This window comes from Pongo abelii, chromosome 20 (genome assembly GCF_028885655.2).
Source record: "Pongo abelii isolate AG06213 chromosome 20, NHGRI_mPonAbe1-v2.0_pri, whole genome shotgun sequence".
NCBI lineage: Eukaryota > Metazoa > Chordata > Mammalia > Primates > Hominidae > Pongo > Pongo abelii.
In genome coordinates, this window is record NC_072005.2 from 46,727,198 (window position 1) to 46,735,847 (window position 8,650).

Sequence of the window (8,650 nt, forward strand, 5' to 3'; positions counted from 1 at the left end):
AAAAAAGAGTTCTAAATAGATCCAAAAGATTCATTTTTATTTTGATTTTGGTGATTATGGGATTAATTGCAGTCACAGCTACAGCTGCTGTGGCAGGAGTTGCATTGCACTCTCCTGTTCAGACAGTACACTTTGTTAACAATTGGCAAAAAAATTCTATGGGATTGTGGAATTCACAATCTGGTATTGATCAAATATTGGCAAATCAAATTAATGATGTTAGACAAAATCATTTGGATGGGCAATAGGCTCATGAGCTTGGAACACCATTTTCATTTACAGTGTGACTGGAATATGTCAGACTTTTTTATTGCACTCCAAGCCTATAATGAGTCTGAGCATCTCTGGGAAATGGTTAGATGCCATCTACAAAGAAGAGAAGATATTCTTACTTTAGACATTTCAAAATTAAAAGAACAAATTTTTGAGGCATCAAAAGCACATTTAAATTTGGTGCCAGGAACTAAGGCAATCGCAGAAGCTGCTGATGGCCTCGCAAATCTTAACCCGGTCACTTGGGTTAAAACCATCAGAAGTTTCACTATTGTAAATTTTGTATTAATCCTTGTGTGCCTGTTCTGTCTGTTGTTAGTCTGCCGGTGTACCCTGGAGCTCCGAAGAGACAGCAACCATTGAGAATGGGCCATGATGACAATGGCAGTTTTGTCAAAAAGAAAAGGGGGAAATGTGGGGAAAAGAAAGAGACATCAGATTGTTACTGTGTCTGTGTAGAAAAGGAAGACATAAGAAACTCCATTTTGATCTGTACTAAGAAAAATCGTTCTGCTTTGAGATGCTGTTAATCTGCAACTTTAGCTCCAACCCTGTGCTCACAGAAACATGTGCTGTATTGAATCAAGGTTTAATGGATTTAGGGCTGTGCAGGATGTGCCTTGTTAACAATATGTTTGCAGGCAGTATGCCTGGTAAAAGTCATTGCCATTCTCCATTCTCTATTATTCAGAGACACAATGCACTGCAGAAAGCTGCAGGGACCTCTGCCCAAGAAATCCTGGGTATTGTCCAAGGTTTCCCCTGACTGAGACAGCCTGAGATATGGCCTCATGGGAAAGGAAAGACCTTACATCCCCCAGCCTGACACCTGTGAAGGGTCTGTGCTGTGGAGGAGTACTGAAAGAGGGAAGCCTCTTTGAAGTTGAGATAAGAGAAAGGTTTCTGTCTCCTGCTCATCCCTGGGGATGGAATGTCTCAGTGTAAAGCCAACCATTCACTGTATTCTGAGATAGGAGAAAACTGCCCTGTGGCTGGAGGTGAGATATGCTGGCAGCAATACTGGTCTGTTACTCTTGGCTACATGAGATGTGTGTGTGAAGTGAAACTTAAATCTAGCCTAGGTGCACATCCAGACACAGTACCTTTCCTTGAACTTATTCATGATACAGATTCCTTTGCTGACCTTCTCATGTTTCCCTGCTGACCTTCTCCTGACCATCACTGTGTTGCCCTGCCACACTCCCCTCACCAAGATAGTAAAAATAGTGATCAATAAATACTGAGGGAACTCCGAGACCAGCGCTGGTGCGGGTCCTTGCATGTTGAGCACTGGTCCCCTGGGCCCACTGTTCTCTCTCTATACTTTGTCTCTGTGTCTTATTTCTTTTCTCAGTCTCTCATCTCCACCTGATGAGAAATACCCACAGGGGTGGAGAGGTAGGCCCCCTTCAACTCACAATATCACTAGGTATCCATATTTTCCAGATAAGGAAACTTTAGACTCCAAGCTGAGCTTGCATTTGCCTGAGCGTCTTTAGCACAACAAATGAATGACAGAGCTGGGATTTGAACTCAGGTATGTCTGACTCAAATTAGTCCTTTATTCTGACTTCCCAGAGCATGCCTCTCAGAGCCTTGGACCTGAGAAATAGGGACAAGTGCTGTGATGGAAAAGAAAAAGCTGAGAAGCCAAATAGTCCACACAGCTGCTGTCAGCCCCCTCCTCTCTTGATGTTATTTTAAATGCACATAAACATTCTAAAGACCCGCAGGTCTTTAGACCTGCTGGTGAGAAATTGGTTTCCTGTCATTTAACCCAGTTTCTCCCTTGCTATTTACCTGCAGAATCCCTTTTCTCCAGAACTTATTCTCTTCCTCTGACTCTCACACCCTCTCTCTTTCTCTCTGCCTCTCACACCCTCTCTCTTTCTCTCTGCCTCCTACTCTTTACTATCTCTCTCTGTCTCCACATTCTGCTGAGAGAGGCATCATGGGGTAGTGATGCAAACAGCAGGCTGTAGAACCAAACTTTCTGGGCTTGACAACTGATTCTACCTTTAGTCTGCTGTGTGACATTGGGAGAGGTCTCAACCCCTCTGTGTTTCACTTTCTCCATCCATAAAATGGGGGTGACAACAACTACTACATCAAAGGGTGACAACTAAGTGAATTACTCTATTGAAAGCACTTCATGTCTCCTTATCAGTGCTCCCCGAGAGTGGAATGAGGACCCAGAGTACCCGTATTGGGCCATACTTGTGTTGCTACAAAGACTGTGCCAGATTGCACAACACAGCAGGAGCCAGGTCCTGGGGTCAGGAAAGTCCATGGTGGCATCTTTCCTAGGTCAGGAAAGTGTGGGTTGTACTTTGTTGGTCCTCTCCTCATGGGTTGGGGAAGTATGGGGTGCAGCTGCTCCTGGCAGCTTTGACTTTCAGCCTCAGATTATGCATTGCCTGTGTCTAATCCACATGGATGTGGGGTGACTCAGCCACCTCCATTCCCTAAATCAGCATCTTCAGTGGTGGCAAGTGGTTTGTTTAGCTATGCAAGCAAGATGCAGATTTCCCATTTTAAATGAGAAAAAAAGCACCAGGCAGAGACAGCAGATGTGGACACATTCTTTCACATGTTGGGTGATTAAGGACTGACCCCTGCTAGGGGCAGGGAGGGGACAGGCTTACAGCAGTGATGGAGACAGACCCAAGCCTAGGTGACATCAATCAAACTGGACCCAGTATCTATGCTTCTGGACCTCAGATTCTAGAGAAATAGAGACACAGAAGGGGATAGAAGAGGGTGGGGAAGAGGTAGGGGGCAATGGGAAGAGAGGGGTGTTGCATTGATTTGAGATCTTTCTCCTTTTTAAAGAATGTTTAGTTACTGTAAAGTTCCTCTGTGAGCTATCTGCACCCCATGTTTATTGTAGCATACTCACACAGCCAATATATACAATCAATCTAAGTGTCTATCAACAGATGAATGAATGGATAAAGAAAATGTGCTATGCATGCATGTACACACACACACACACACACACACACACACAAATACTATTTAGCCTTAAGAAAGAAGAAAATCCTGTCCTTTGCAACACCAGGGGTGAACCTGGACCATGTTACATTAAGTGAAATAAGTCAGGCTCAGAAAGATATATACTGCATGATCTCACTTTTAAGTGGAGTATAAAAAAGTTTAACTCACAAAAGCAAAGAGTAGAATGGGGGTTACCAGGAGTTGGTGGAGAGGGTGAGAGATGTTGATCAAAGGATACAAAATGTCAGTTAGGAGGAATAAGTTCAGGAGATCTATTAAATAAATGGTGACTATAGTTAATAACAATATATTGTGTTAACTATACATTAATTGAAAAGCAATTACTTGAAATTTGCTAAATTTGAAAATTGCTAAGAGGTTTTTGACTCCCACCTGGGGGTGAAGCAAAGCTCCACAGCCACTGAAAGCAACTCTGCTCTCCTCAGGAGACCCCGCTGAGCATGTGCTGAGGACCTGGGCATCAGCCCTTCCTGCCTACCTCAGTCAGTGCCCACACACAATTGAGGGGTCTGAGGACAGGCCCACCTGGCCCAGCTCCACCCCTCTAGTGCCCAAATATGTCGTACGGGGGACTAGGGATCACCCTGCTCCATCCACCACCTTTGGTAGCTGAGTATCAAAGTACTAAAGTATTCGGCACCTGATACTCCTCCCAGGAAGGAGATGGGCCCACCCAACCTGCTGCTACCACCATGGCTGGCACCCACCTGCGTGTGCCACCAGCAGGCCTGGTGACTGGCCTATCCAACCCATTACACCACCAACCACAGCAGCATGGACCATTTTGGAGCTAGAGGATTATTCTGCCACAGCTACTGCTCACGCCGTGTCCACCACACAGGGGCCTGAGGTCCCACCTACCAGCCCAGCCCACCATTCCACTGTCAGAACCTGAGAAAGTCACCTGGAGGCCCAAGAATTGGCCCACCTAGATCCACTAACACCATTGCCAGTGTATGCTACCCTCAGACCCAAGGACAGGCATACTCAGCATGCTGCTGCCACCTTGGCCCACCTAATGTCCCCATCTCAGAACAACTTTACCACAGCTTCCACTAACAACCACACCCTAAGCCAAAGAGGAAACCACAGACCCTACTGACACTGTTTACAGAGGAAGAAATCATATGGGAACCATACTAATGCGTGCACTCAGAATCAAAGTCACAGTGCCCAACCCAACCAACACCATAGATACATCTTCAGGGAAAATGTCCTCCCCTATGAAAGCAGATTCAAAAAATTAAAAGAAGCAACCATGATCCCAGAAGCACAGATATCAATGTAAAGACACAAGAAACATGCAAAAGCAAGAAAACATGACACCCCCAAAGGAACACAATAATGCTCCAGCAAGAGATTCTAAAAAAAATTTATCTAGGCCAGGTGTGGTAGCTAACACCTGTAATCCCAGCACTTTGGGAGGCCAAGGCAGGTGGATCACTTGAGGTCAGGAGTTTGAGACCAACCTGCCCAACATGGTGAAACCCCACCTCTACTAAAAATACAAAATTTGCCAGGAGTGGTGGCATGCACCTGTAATCCCAGTTACTTGGGAGGCTGAAGAGTAAGAATTGCTTGAACCTGGGAGGTGGAGGTTGCAGTGAGCTGAGATTGCACCACTGCACTCCAGCCTAGGCTACAGAGGGAGACTCCATCTCAAAAAAAAAAAAAAAAAAAAAAAAGAAGAAGAAGAAATCCATAAAATGCCTTAAAATTCAAAAGAATGATATTTAAAAAGCTCAGTGAAATACGAGAAGTAAAAAAAATACAAAAAAGTCAGAAAATTCAGAATATGAATGAGAAATTTACCAAACAGATCACTATCATAAAAAAAAAAAAAAACCACACAGAAATTCTGGAACTGAAGAATTCGTTGAATTAAATACAAAACAAATTCAAAAGCTTCAATGATAGACTAGATTAAAAAAAATTAACAACTGCATAACCTGAAGACAGGTCTTTTGAAATAACTCAGTCAGAAAAAAAAAAAAAAATGAGCAAAGCATATCTGATATATAAAACACCAAAAAGCAACAAACTATTCAAATTTTAACTATCCCAGAAGGCAAAAAGGAAACAAAAGGGATAGAAAACCTATTTAATGAAATAATAGCTAAATGCTTCTAAAGTCTATCAAGAGATTTAGATATGTAGATATACGAAATTCAGAGACCCCTAGGTAGTTACAGTGCAAAAAGTTCTCCATGGCACATTGTAGTCAGATTGCTTAAAGTCAAAGATTAAGAGCAAATTCTAAAAACAGTGAGAGAAAAGCATTTAGCCATCTATAAAGGAGCCCATCAACAGTGGATTTGCCAACAGAAACCTTACAAGCTAGGAGAAAATGGGATCATATATTCATTGAGCTGAGCTTTTGCTTGCTGTCCACCACTGCTGAAAGCCGCCTGCAGACGTGCCACTGACTTCCACCCCTCTGGATCCAGCATTGTGTCTGCTGATAGAAAAAAACTATCTGCAAGATACTGTACCCAGAAAAGTTATACTTTATAAATGAAAAGGAAATAAAGTCTTTCCCAAACAAAAGCTGAGTAAATTTATCATCACTAAACCAGACCTACAAGAAATGCTTAAAGGAGTCTTACACATAGCAGCAAAAGGAGGATATCTACCATAAGGAAGCACACAAAATGTAAAACCCATTGGTAGAGAAAACATACAAATGAGGAAGAGAATAGACTCAAATGGAAGTACAACAACAACAAAAAAACCCACCAAACTGTTACAGGAGGGTCTTTGTTCTTAGAGCTCCCAAGATGGTGGTGGGCCACTCCCAGATGGGGCCAGTCACTTCCAAGATGGCAGCAAGTCTTTTATTCTCTGACCTGTGGTTCTTGGCCTCATGGATTCCAAGGAATGGAACCTTGGGCCATGCAGTGAGTGTTATAGCTCCATTAGAAGCCATGGGTCATGGAAGACAACTGTGGAACCCAGTGACTGGTGTTCAGCTCGATTAGAATGAACCCAGGCACTTAGCCATGGAAGAACAGTGGTGAGCCTTTAGCCTGATTGGGAGCAACAATGGGCGCCTTGCTGGATCAGGAGTGCAGTGGACACCATGCTAGATCTGGAGGGGTGGAAGTCAGTGGCACATCTGCAGGCAGCATTCAGCAGTGGTGGACAGTGAGCAAAAGCTCAACTCAAGCCAGAACAAACATGGACCAGAAGAGTGTGCATTGGCAAGATTTAATAGAGTGAAAACAGAGCTCCAATACAATGGGAAGGGACCCAAAGGGGGTGGCCCACCCCCGGCTCGAATGCCTGGGGTTTATATCCCAATCATTGTCCCTCCCCCTGTGCTCTCAGATGATAGATGATTTGACTATTTCTTTACCTCCTACTTTTACCCTAATTGGTATTTTAGTGAGCCCTCTTTACTACCTGATTGGTCAGGTGTGAGCTGAGTTACAAGACCTTTGTTTAAAGGTGGGTGCAGTTACCTTCCCCAGCTAGGCTTAGGAACCCTTAGTCGGCCTAGGAAATCCAGCTAGTCCTGTCCCTCAGCACCCCCTCTCAACAGGAAAACCCAAGTGCTGTTGGGGAGGTTGGCCAACAACTGCACTAACTTCTTTCTGCTGAATGGGGGCATAATAGGGGTCAGGCAGTTGAGATTTCCTCAGGAGGGGTGTCTTTGGTGTCATCAACATTGGAGCATGGGCTAGCAGGCTGGTCCAGGGGTCCGTGGTAGATCTTAGCCATGGACTGCACCTGGGGCTCCGTTTGAAGAACTATTTGTAGTTTTACAGCTTCAATTCTGCAAGAGACAAACTTAACAAGGAGGTTAAAGATACAGGGATTGAAATGTCTGGCCTGAAGTGCAGGGGATTATTTCTTTGGCACACTTCACAGGCCCTGACTACCTGCTTGATAGTTTTGAAAATGCCTGGTCCAGCAAATAATGATTTGGACATCTGATGGGTGCTATCAATGCCTAAATGAAAGGTTTGGCAAAGGGTTTTAAGTAATTTCCATTGGTTAGCTGCAGGCAAAAGTATTTTTCCCCTCAGGTGGCTAGACATCCTGAGGGGAGGAACCTATGACCTTGTGAGGTTCCCCATTCTATTTCTTATGCTGAACACTGGGGCTTGGTTTCCTGGAGGGGATTACCCCATACTAGGGGTCCTTCTATAAGCATTTTTAATGGAGGGTCCCACCTTCAGGCTCTTTGGCTTCAATATCTGCTTGGTGGTTCCCTTCTATTTCCCTTTCCTTTCCTTTCTGATGACCCCAGCAGTGTAAGATGGCCACCTCTTTAGGTTTCTGTACAGCCAATAATAACTCATAATGGCTTCCTGATGTTTAATAGGTGTTCCCTCAGAAGTTAGGAATTCTGTTTCTCACCATATTTTTGCGTAGGCATGGAAGGTAAGCCTATGCAAGGTAAGCATAATTAGAGCCTTTATATATATTTACCCTTTTCCCTTCTCCTAATTTTAGAGTATCATGGCCCCTCCTTTTGCTAGGATGTCTCTCCCTAACAAAGGAGTGGGGCTTTCAGGCATAATTAGAAAGGCATGTGAAAAGAGTAAATTTCCCCAGTCACAACTTAGTAGCTGGGAGAAGTATCTAGTGACTGCCTGTCCTAGGACCCCTCAGATAGTAACAGATCTGGAAATCCAGCTAGTCCTGTCTCTCAAAACTACAATGATAAACAATAAGAGAAAAAGGAAGAAAGGATATACATATATAAAGAAGCCAACTAATAATATGACAGGATTAAGCTCTCATATATCAATAATAACCTTGAATTAAATGGATTAAACTTTCCACTTAAAAGAAAGAGACTGGCTGAACGGATTTAAAAAGCATGACCCAGCTATATGCTGCCTACAAGAAACACATCTCATCAGGAAAGATACATATAGTGAAAGTAAAGAAATGAGAAAAGACATTCCATGCAAATGAAAACCAAAAGTGAGTAGGAATAGCTATGCTTATAAAGGAAACAGACTTTAAGTCAAAAACTGTAAAAAGAGACAAAGAAAGTCATTACATAATGATAAAAGGATCAATCCAGCAAGAGGTTATAACAATTCTAAACATATATGCACCCAACACTGAAGCACACAGATATGCAAAGCAAATATTAGATCTGAAGGGAGAGATAGACTCCAACACAATAATAATTGGGGACTTCAACATCCTGCTGTCAGCATTAGACAGATCATCTAGACAGAGTATCAACAATAAAACATGGGATTTAAATTGCACCAGGGAAGAAATGAATCTAACAGACATTTACAGAACATTTTACCCAACAGCTACAGAGTACACATTCTTCTCATAAGCGCATGAAACATTCTCCAGGATAGATCATATGTTAGACCACAAAACAAGT